The sequence below is a fragment of the Hibiscus syriacus genome, unplaced genomic scaffold (assembly GCF_006381635.1).
Source record: "Hibiscus syriacus cultivar Baekdansim isolate YM2019G1 unplaced genomic scaffold, ASM638163v2 tig00117016_pilon, whole genome shotgun sequence".
In the NCBI taxonomy this organism is placed as follows: Eukaryota; Viridiplantae; Streptophyta; class Magnoliopsida; order Malvales; family Malvaceae; genus Hibiscus; species Hibiscus syriacus.
This window is the reverse complement of record NW_024063525.1, coordinates 5,801,470-5,812,605: the sequence shown is the minus strand read 5'-3', so window position 1 is coordinate 5,812,605 and position 11,136 is coordinate 5,801,470.

Below are 11,136 nucleotides of genomic sequence, written 5' to 3'. Positions count from 1 at the left end.
AAAACTTGAAAATCATTATATCATGATTTTATCAAAAATCGTGTAAATCAACGTCAAATATCATAAACTATTAATATATTTTTATTCGAGCAATCTTTAGAACTTTCATTTCATTTTCAAATTATTTTCTTTCATATACTTGTCATAAATTTCATATTTACTTTTATAGCCCAATGTATATGTAAGATAATACAAGGTACATGAGTTGAACATAAGGTGCGCACTGAGCACTTCACGGTGCCAATCGTAATAGTCATCATAAGATGCACTCCAAGTGCAAATAATAACATATGCACCAACGGTGCGGATTATAATGTACATGAATGTGCCATAACTTGACTGAACTCAGCTTAATTGCATGACAAATGTACCTACGACTCTCAATACAACATACAATGGGCTTTTAAATCATATCATAATCAACATTTAAAAATCAAAATCATTTCTAATTTGTCATCGTAAAACATAAACTTGGGAAGCTCACACCTTAAATCATTCATAAAATTTTATATAAAATTTATGAAAATAATCTGTATTTAAAATATAAACATACTTTAAATAGTATTGGGTTGACTTGTCACAAGTCGTCCTCAATCAGAATAACTAAATAAATAAACTGCACTCACTTTGACACTTTATTTACAAGTCAAAATATAAGCCTCACTAAGGTTTAGATTTAATCATTTGCTTTCAATTACTTTAACTACATAATTTATCGAAATTTCATACTCTGATAGTTTGGACTACCTTAAAATAAATATTATTTTGTATTAATATACATACTTAAAAATTATTCCACTTATATCAATTGAAACTAGACTCAAATAAAAATCTAATCATATAAAGGTACTAATTCTATTTCAACTTGTATAATTTATAGTGAATTTTCAAAGCTGACATACAAAAGTTGTTTTGAGCAGAATTCGCTATCATGTTTTCTGACATATCCTCAATTAAAAATTCATACATTTTTGTATGCTCCTCAAAATAATATCATTTTTTTAAATGAAACTATACTGATATACGAATCCAATGGTATAGAGATCATCCTCTAATAACTTCTTTATAATTTATGGTGATTTTCTAAACTTACCGTTCGGATCATAATTTCTAGGCAACTTTCCTTAATTAGTATCCTTAGCTTATTTCATAATTCTATTAGCTTACCAAACGAACATATAAACATGAATCACAAATCACATATTATTCAGGAGTCACTTATTACCATAGTAACTCTGTCACTGGCTCATCGCAAACCAATATTCGTTTGATAACATAAATATGAATTAAATATGCACTCACATTTGCCTCGCTATCGAATCTTCTCTACGATAATCTTCTCAATGCCACACTTTTCCTTCCCTTTCAAATTACTTGAATCACTAGATTTATCATGGTCTGACGACACCATAAAATAACATAAAATATACAAACTATATGTTAGTATTGAACTAACATAATCTAAGCTTAAATATAAAATTTGATAGAAATAAAATCGATACTTAAATCGATATAAAAACTAAATCATATTTTCCATCAAAATTTCAAACTACTCAAAAATGCTCATTCAATTCCATAAATATTTATTTCATTCCTCAACTTTTCAACATTTTCCAATTGCACAAACCACTAATTATGAATTCTTTCTAGATTTCACCTTAACTTTTCCATTAAATTCATAATGATCCTTCACCATTGTGATCATTGCACATTAATTATTAAAATTTCCATCACCTTAAATATATACTCAATTCAATACTCTAACCTTCAAAAACCTGTAATTTCATCCTCTATTTCCTTAGACTTTTCGAATTCAACCACTCACTTTAATAATCTTGTAATTCGATCCCAAATCCAATATTTAAACTTAAAAATCAGCATGCTGATATAAATTTCTAGCATTGAAATTTCATAATAAAATAATACCATCACATTTGAAAATTCACAATTAAGTCCCAACCTTTTGATACTTCGAATTCCATCACCAAATTTATCCAAATTTGCACTTTGATCCCAAATTACTTATTTAACTTAAAATTCAAACATTTCAAATATTAAAATTGAAGACTCCAATTATCACATTTATATAATAATATCCTACAATTCTCAAAACTTATAAATTAGCCCTTTTACTATCTCAAGGTTCCAAATTGATCTCCAAATCATATATAACACTTCTAATATCAATTCTAGACTATAGGAAAATTTTCAACATTTTCCATAACTCATTCCCTTATGGCCGGATATAATTAGTATACTAGGACTTGATTTTCATTCAATTTCAAGCATGAATTCAATATCCTATGATCAAATTCATGCAATTTTGATAAGTGCTTAATTTAGTTAACAATTTGCTTTTAAAATTACTCCTTAATCATTGGTTTTTGTTGCTTACTTGTTTGTTTTGATTCATTTTCTGTGCAGGACGTCAGATTCTGGAAATTGCACAGAAAGGACATAATTCTACAGTTTTTTTATTTTCGGAATCGAAGCTGGATTATTGGGCATGAATTCGAACATGAAACATCCGACGAGGTGATGATATCAGCACATTCTAGAAGATCCAGTCAGTGTTTCTAGAAACACGAATGGATTGACCGCATGATTCTAGAATTCAGATTTGGATTAAACTCAAGTTTTAATATAATATATGAAACATTATATTTTATCTTTGTTTTAGGTATTTTAGTTTAAATAAGTTTTAGTATTTTAATTAGGATTTAGAATATTATTTTTGTTTTAGGTATTTTAGTTTAAATAGTTTTAAGTGTTTTAATTAGGATTTAAGATGTTTTAGCTTGTTTTTAGGAATTTGAAGGCTATAAATACCCTATCGGGGTAAGCCTAGAAACATATCTCTCTCATTTGAGAATAAAATCTTCTTTTTTTCTCTAGCTTTCTCTTTATTTTGCACCTAATTCTTTATTTTCTTTTAGAATTTCATTTTCAATTATGCTAAGTATGACATTGGTCATGCTTAGCTAATAATTTTCTTTTAAGCCAAAGGCTAACGCAAAGGCTCAATTCCAAACGTGAGAATTGTAAGGCATTTAAATCGCTTCAGGATTTTTCTCTCTGTTTTCTGAGCTTACTTTTCAAATCAAAACGACTTTGACATTGGTCCGGATGTTGTTATGATTAGCGTTTGAAGAATGATTTGCTTATTGAAGCATACTCGACTTCACAAGAACACACTTAGCAAGATTGTTTGTTAAGAGGAAACTGAGATCGGAATCGGTTATTGTTGAAACGACACAATCCGAGTTGGCAGTGAAGCATTGTCCTTGTAAACTGACATAAATCTTGAGGTAAAAATATATTTCGATGATCCGATGAATTTGAGGCAAAGCTGAAGTCTGAGGCTGCTTTCAGTATAAGTTTCTCTTTATCTCAATCTCTTTAATTTGTTTATTTAATTATTTTCCTTTATTTAATTCTTATCTTTTATTTTAAAAAACAACTTTTAAAAAACCCTTTTTTAATATTTACTACTATTATTTATTATTTTATTATTTTCCCTTTTTATTTATTATTATTATTATTTTAAATTATAATTTTTATTTTATTTTATTAGATCTTTTCAACTTCATCTAGAATTCTACCATCCTCTTAATCTAAGAGTTTTATTAAATCACAAAAACCATAGTCCATGTGGATCGACCCTGCTTCTCTATACTACATTTTCCTTTCTATTTATTAAGAAACCAGAATTATTTTGATAACAAAATGAAGGCTATCAAATTAGCGCCGTTGTCGGGGACTAACGACAAGTACTGATTTATTTTTCTAGTTTTTTATTTATGACCAGAAGAAACCCAGGTGAATTAGTAGATCTAGATCTGGAGATCGAAGCATGAGCACGAAGAATCCACACACAAACGCTTCGAGAAAAGAGATAAAGACGAGAAAAACAAGAACAGAGTTCAGAAGTAGAATCAAATATGGAGACAGACTCTGAAGCAGACACATACAACATCTCGATAACAGAAGAAGAACAAACAATCTGAGAGCTAGCCAGAGCTTCTATCACTCAGATGCCATTATACATCAATTTTCCTAGTGGCGGGACTCCGTTTCAATTAAAGACGAGACTCCGTTTCAATTAAAGACGAGACTCATTTTTCTTCTTCCCATCTTCCACGACTTGATCAAAATATGGGAAAATTGGAATCACAAGGAAGACTACTTTCTCAAACGGAGTTAAATCTGAGAGAGAATGTTAGTGCCATCACACTAAGAACTGGAACAGTTATCTCACCCGAAGTACCAACAGAAAAAGTCGCACATCAGAAAGAACAAGAGGACTCACCACCTTTCAGAAATACAATGTACATCTGACTTACATCCTTCTCTTTCTTCTCATGAAATCACACCACCACCCTTCCCATAAAGGTTGATGAAGCGTGATAAAAGAGGTGAAGAAAGGGAAATCTTAGAGGTGTTCCAAAAAATTCAAGTCAACATACCTCTTCTTGAAGTAATTTGACAAGTACCAAGGCATGCTCAATTTTTAATAGAACTTTGCACTACAAAGAGGAAATTAATGGGACACGAAAAGGTAAATTTGGAGAACATGTCTATGAAATTTTTTAATGAAAGCTCCCATTAAAAATGAAGGATCAAGGTATGTTCTCTAGACCTTGTAAAATAGGTGATTTTAAAATTAAATGTGCAATGTGTGACTTAGGAGCTTCAATTAATGTTATGCCATTTTCTATATATAAAATGATTACTAACGAGCCTTTGAAGGAAACATGAATAACCATACAGTTGGTTGATTGATCTGTGATCTACCCAGTGGGAGTAATGAAAATGTATTAGTAAAGGTTGTATTATTTTTTTCCTGCAGATTTCTATGTCATTGACATGGACATAGAACATGATAGGTCAGATTCTTATTTCGAGGTACTCTTAGACCGACCTTTCATAAGCACATCACATACAAAGATTAATGTTAGAAGTGGTATACTAATAATGGAATTTGATGGTGAGATCATTGAATTTGATGTTTACAAAACAATGAAATGCCCTGATCATATTGAAAGAATTAATTATGTTGATATTATAGATCCTATAATTGATGAATATATTGAATCTAATTTTTCTTATGATCTTTTTAAGGATCTTGAACATTGACACGAAGAGGAAGAAAGAGAGTTTGAAAATGTTAATTCAACTAATTCTGATTTATCTTTATCTTCCTCTAAAACTAAAATTTTACCTTCTGTTTTGCAGGCACCTGATGTAACCCTCTCAGATCGATGTAGATAACCCGATCCGATCTGGAGTATCTCATTTGGGCCACCAGAGTGACCCACTGTAAAAATTGCGGAAATTTTAAAACTTTTCTTAAAACATATCAAATAATAAAATGATTTATTATTATTCAGAAATAAAACGGGTTTTCAAACTCAGATATAAAACAAAATACAATTACATACCCCCTAATCACATGTACCATACTCTGCAAGCAACGCCGGAAGAACTCCCTTACTGATGTTGATAGCTATACTGGTACAATTCTTTTAACCTGTAATGGTGAATAATAGAGTGAGCTTCGGAAAGCTCAGTAATACAGAACTACCAGATTATGCTACATGACATGCAGATAAATGGAAAGCCATATAATTTCCTTATTGAATCAGACGTATACCCGTTGCGGAATAATCTAGGGTTCCATCAGTAGTTCATCAAGTTGAAACCAAGAAGATCACAGTTCATAGGAAGCATTCAAAGTATGACATTTTCAGGAGATCGAATAGGATGTCTAGTGTGTTCTAATCAAAACCAGTTAAAAGATATAAATCTTTTAAAACCATAGTTGAACCCCCAACCAAACTCCATTATACAGTTCCCCAGAACTGCATCCATAGGGCTTGCCCTCAGCACACAGCAAAAAGGGGAGCCAACCTAAGAATATACCTTGGATCTACCCAAGGACATCCTTAGATCCGTAGGGTTACTTTAAGCACACAACTAAGGGAACCAACCTAAGAATATACCTTGGGCCCTACCCAAGATATCCTTAGGTCCGTAGGGTTACCTTATGCACACAACAAAGGGAACCAACCTAAGGATATACCTTGGGACCTACCTAAGATATCCTTAGGTCCGTAGGGTTACCTTATGCACACAGCAAAGGGAAGCAACCTAAGGATATACCATGGGACCTACCCAAGATATCCTTAGGTCCGTAAGGACTTACAGCCGGATCAGGGTTGAGCCTCCATACTCTAGATTCCTATCCATATAAAAATCTAGTAGAAATTAGTTTTATCCGTAAATCATAATACCTGGATCGTGATCCAGTAATATGTCATATCCATGATCATGAAATAAATCGTATATCAAATTTCCACCTGTACACCATAAGTAGTCAAATGATTAACCCAATGGAGTACCTTGGGCCTGAAAGCCTACCCAAAAATCCCCTTAGGTCCGTAAGAAATTTCCAGCTTGATCAGAGCTGTATCTCCAGTCTACCCATATAATATTCCAGTAAAACAGTTCGAGTATAACCAATGAAACATAAAACCATAATTCATAAACCAGTAGTTTCTGTGATTCTATAAATCAGAAACAATTTATATTTCGATTAAACCATAATCATAAATCACTTACCATGTTGCCATGGTTCATAAACAAGTAAATCAATATTTGTACTAAACTCATTTCAAAACATATAAAACCATCATGTAATTCAATTGGAACACACTAGAGTATCCACATATATTTTTTAGAGGCATTTATCGTTATCAATAAGGATAACATGAAACTCGAGCAATTTGATCGGATTCTAGGAATAAGGTTCTATTGAGGAGAATCGATTACTAATCGATCTAGCCAGACATATAAGGTTGATACTTTAGAATCCCACTATATTTTCATGTGCATCAGGAAAAAGTTCCAGAATTCGCGGAGTTATTTGAGCTAATAAAGGAGAAACGAAGCTTCAAGACATTTACAATCCATGTTGATCGATCGATTTATCGAACAATTCGAACTGAACAATCTCTCAGAACTAATGCATATCGACCCATTAATTTACTGCCTTTTCAGAGTATTTACTCTTTAATACTAACAATTCTTGTCCATAAATCATCTTCGTAATCATCGCTGAATAGATCTTCCAATAGTCTTTATTTCATTTCCATGTTTCGACGATATCAGGAAATACACACGTTCTTGATTCATGTTTTATGACCCATAAGGACAATTCATCATGTAAGTTCAACAATGTTCCCAAACTCATCCAATCACCTATTTAATCCTTCAGTCATTGAGGTTACTCAGTTCGTTTAGCAGTCAAGTCTATCCCGGTTACTTCAGAGCTTTCTAGATAATCCAAACGTTTCTGAATTTCAGATACATATTGTACTTCTGTTCAATTCAATTTGGTCTTCGTGGTTGATTTGTATAACAAATATCCATTTCTTATTATCGAACGCGATCTAGAGTTCAGTTGAGCTGAGTATTTTTAAAATTATCATCGAACCAAACTTGTGAAAACGAACACACATTCAAATTAATATCTATTTCGTTCATGTAATGACTTTTTGTTAAGGTTGATCGACTCACTTAAGTTGTGTACATAACTTTTAAAGGTAGTTCAAAACCTATGCTTATTTGGATTCCTTAATTAATCCAAGACATTTACTTAATATAGGCCATAAGGGTATTTTGGTCATTTTGGTGTTCAGTTTTAATACAATCATTATAGAGCTCGAAGATATCCCATCATTCCTGAGCTTGGTGGTATTTTTGGGTCATTTCCATTACAGGGGTATTTTGGTCATTTTATAGATTCAGTGTATTTTAATCCTTTCCTTTCGTCTGATCTTACTATTGAATTCAATCCTATCATTTATTTCAGTCTTTTTGAACAATTCTGACAACAGAACACCCCCAATAAATTATTATTCAGGTATTTACTCGTAACTCGGATATTTTCGGGTCAAGTGCTTTCTCAGATATTTACCAACGGAATATCAAGAATTTTCTGCACTAAGTCAGGATCTTAACAATCAAATTCGTACTTAATCGAATTAAGTACAAATCCTCAAAGTACTTTCTCATTCAGGGTCAACTCAGACTATTTTACCTTTCAAGGGCATTTTAGTAATTTCTTAACCAGATAATTTCGATATTAGATCTTAACAAAAATAATTATAATTTAAAGATTATATGGTCAATTGCTTTCCCGAACATTCTCTGATCTTGAAATTATTCCTTAACAAACTTCTAGAATCTTGCGCAAACCCTTTTTGGTGTTAAAAAATCAGTTATCCAAATTTTCTAAACAAAACTATTATTTCTTATGCACATATGTAATTATATTGGATCAATATGTCTTTTCAGTGTTATTAACCAACTTTTAGAGACAATTCTTATCATCCTACAACATAAGGGTATTTTCATAATTTTACCCTACTAGAGTATTCTCATAATTTCCCATCCAAGTACCTTTAACATTTAACCTTTGATGATATAAAATATAAGTTACAAATCCATGGTTGATTTCTTTGTCACTAATCACAAACTTGTAATTTAATTCTAACAATCCTTCAATCTCTTATATTAGTCATTCGATTCGTATTCAGTTACCGAATTTATACCACATTCATATCGAGTGTATAAATTAATCAACTCCACAAAAGTGACCAATATTATCTTATTCATGCATTTACCAATATCAACATGTTCCATAAAGCATAAAGAGGTAGTAAAGTATTACCTTGATTTTCATGCAATACTGATCGACCATATAAATTCCATTCGAATGCCCTCGATCTTGAAATTATCTTCCAATAATTCCTCAGATACATATCAACATAAATTATATAAAAAATGGATCTTAATTGCGATAAACGGATCGAATCGGGTGATAAATCAGTCAAAAATAGCTTACCGGGTTCGAGTTTGGCAAAATAAACCCCAAAAACGGATTCAAGACGTCGAAAACATAAAATATGACTTTTCAAAAATTTGGAATTTTCGGTCAAAATCAAAGTCAATGGGTTTGACTAGCAATTTCGAGGTCTTCGGGTCCGAATTTCGAAAAACGAACTGCGGAAACGGATTTGGAACGTCGAAAAATGTCAGGATAGGTATATTCGGTCAAAGTCAAAGGTCGTTTAATGCCCGGTCAACGCCTGTCAAAGTTTTGGTCAACTGTGGTCAACGCCGGTCAACAGTCAACATTCGACCATTTTACATGAATATCACCCTAACAGAAATTAATTACCAAATTAGCCACATTCTGTAAATATTCACCAAACTAACACCCGAATTTTACATAAATAGCACCCAAACAGAAATTAATTACAAAATTATCACCCAGACGATGCCCACTCTCGGCGGGTGGCGCGTGTGGCGCGTGAACAGTACTACGGTGTGGGAAAATTCCCGAAAAAATTCCTAAAAATTATTTTAAGCGATTTTGAGGCACTTACAAAGCTCGGTTCACAATATTGAACGGTGGAGAGCTCGATTCCAAACTGTCGGAAACTTTGACGGCTTCACCTCCTCAAGCGCCGCCGTCGACAGAGACAAGGAGGACCCCGGCAGACTCGGAATGGCACAAGGAACACGATGGTATGGGAGGTGTCGAAAACGGATGGTCGGATCGTCGTGAATCGACGAAAAACCAACGGAAATCGAGTTATTACCGACGATACTTCTAACTGAAATTAACGACGAACGACGATAATTCACAATGAAAGGTTTGAGGGGTTTTGTTCCTCGGTCGACAACGAACACGATGGTGGTTTCGGTTCATCGATCAGAGGTCGGACGGCGAGTTGATCGGAGTTGAAAGGAGGGTTGTTGGAGAAGTGAAAATTGGAAAATGTCTCTGGAACTGACGGGGGGAAGAGTTTATAATTCTCTCCTATAGAAAATTGGCTAAGTTAATAGTTTAGCCACTGAATTTCTTGCACTTCATAAAACGGGCTGCCAACTTTGAAATTTTACAATATAATCCTCAATTTTTTTCAAAATATCAAATTAAATTCACCACTTTATAATTTCTAAATTTTAGCCCCTAAATTGGGGTGTTACACCTGAGGTATAATTGAAGCAATTACCAGAGCATTTGAAATATAGCTTTTTGGATGAAAATGAAACTTTTCTAGTGATCATCTCAAGTAAATTATCTGAATGAGAAGAAGAAGCTTTGGTAGTAGTGTTGCACTCTCACAAAGAAGCCATAGGATGGACCATTGTCGACATTAAAGGATTAAGTCCCTCGACTTGCATGCACAAGATCAAAGTCAAAGAATGAGCAAAGCCATCACGAGAAGGACAATGCCGATTAAATCCATCGATGATGGAAGTAGTAAAGAAAGAAATTCATAAATTCCTTGATGCTGACGTAATCTATCCGATATCGGCTAGTAATTGGGTAAGTCTGATTCATGTGGTTCCCAAGAAAACGGGAGTCACAGTGGTCGAAAATCAAGAAAGGGAAGTTATTGCCAACAAGAGTTCAAAATGTATGGCGAGTTTGTATTGATTACAGGAAGTTGAACTCTCTTACTCGAAAATATCATTTTCCTATTCATTTTATAGATCAAATGATTGAAATATTAGATGGGAAAATCATTATTATTGCCTTGATGGTTTTTCAGGTTTTTTCCAAATCCTAGTGGCGCTAGAGGATCAAGAAAAAAACAACTTTTACTTGTCCCTTCAGCACATTTACATATAGAAGAATGTCCTCTAGTCTTTGTAACGCACCAACCATCTTCCAAAGATGCATGTTAAGTATATTTTTCGACTATGTAGAGAAGGGCATCAAATTCTTTATGGATGACTTCATGGTTTATGGTAATTCTTTTAATGAATGTCTTGATAATTTAGCTAATGTGCTTAAAAGATTCTTAGAATATAACCTTGTTTTAAAATATGAAAAATGTCATTTTATGGTTGATAACGGGTTAATTTTTGGTCATATTGTTTCCTCAAAAGGGATTGAGGTTGATAAAGCTAAAACAAATGTTACACGCTCACTTCCTTACCCCATAAATGTGAGGGAAATTCGTTCTTTTCTTGGCCATACAGGATTTTACCGCAGGTTTATTAAGGACTTTTCGAAGATAGCACAACCTTTATGCAATCTACTTCAAAAGGATCAAG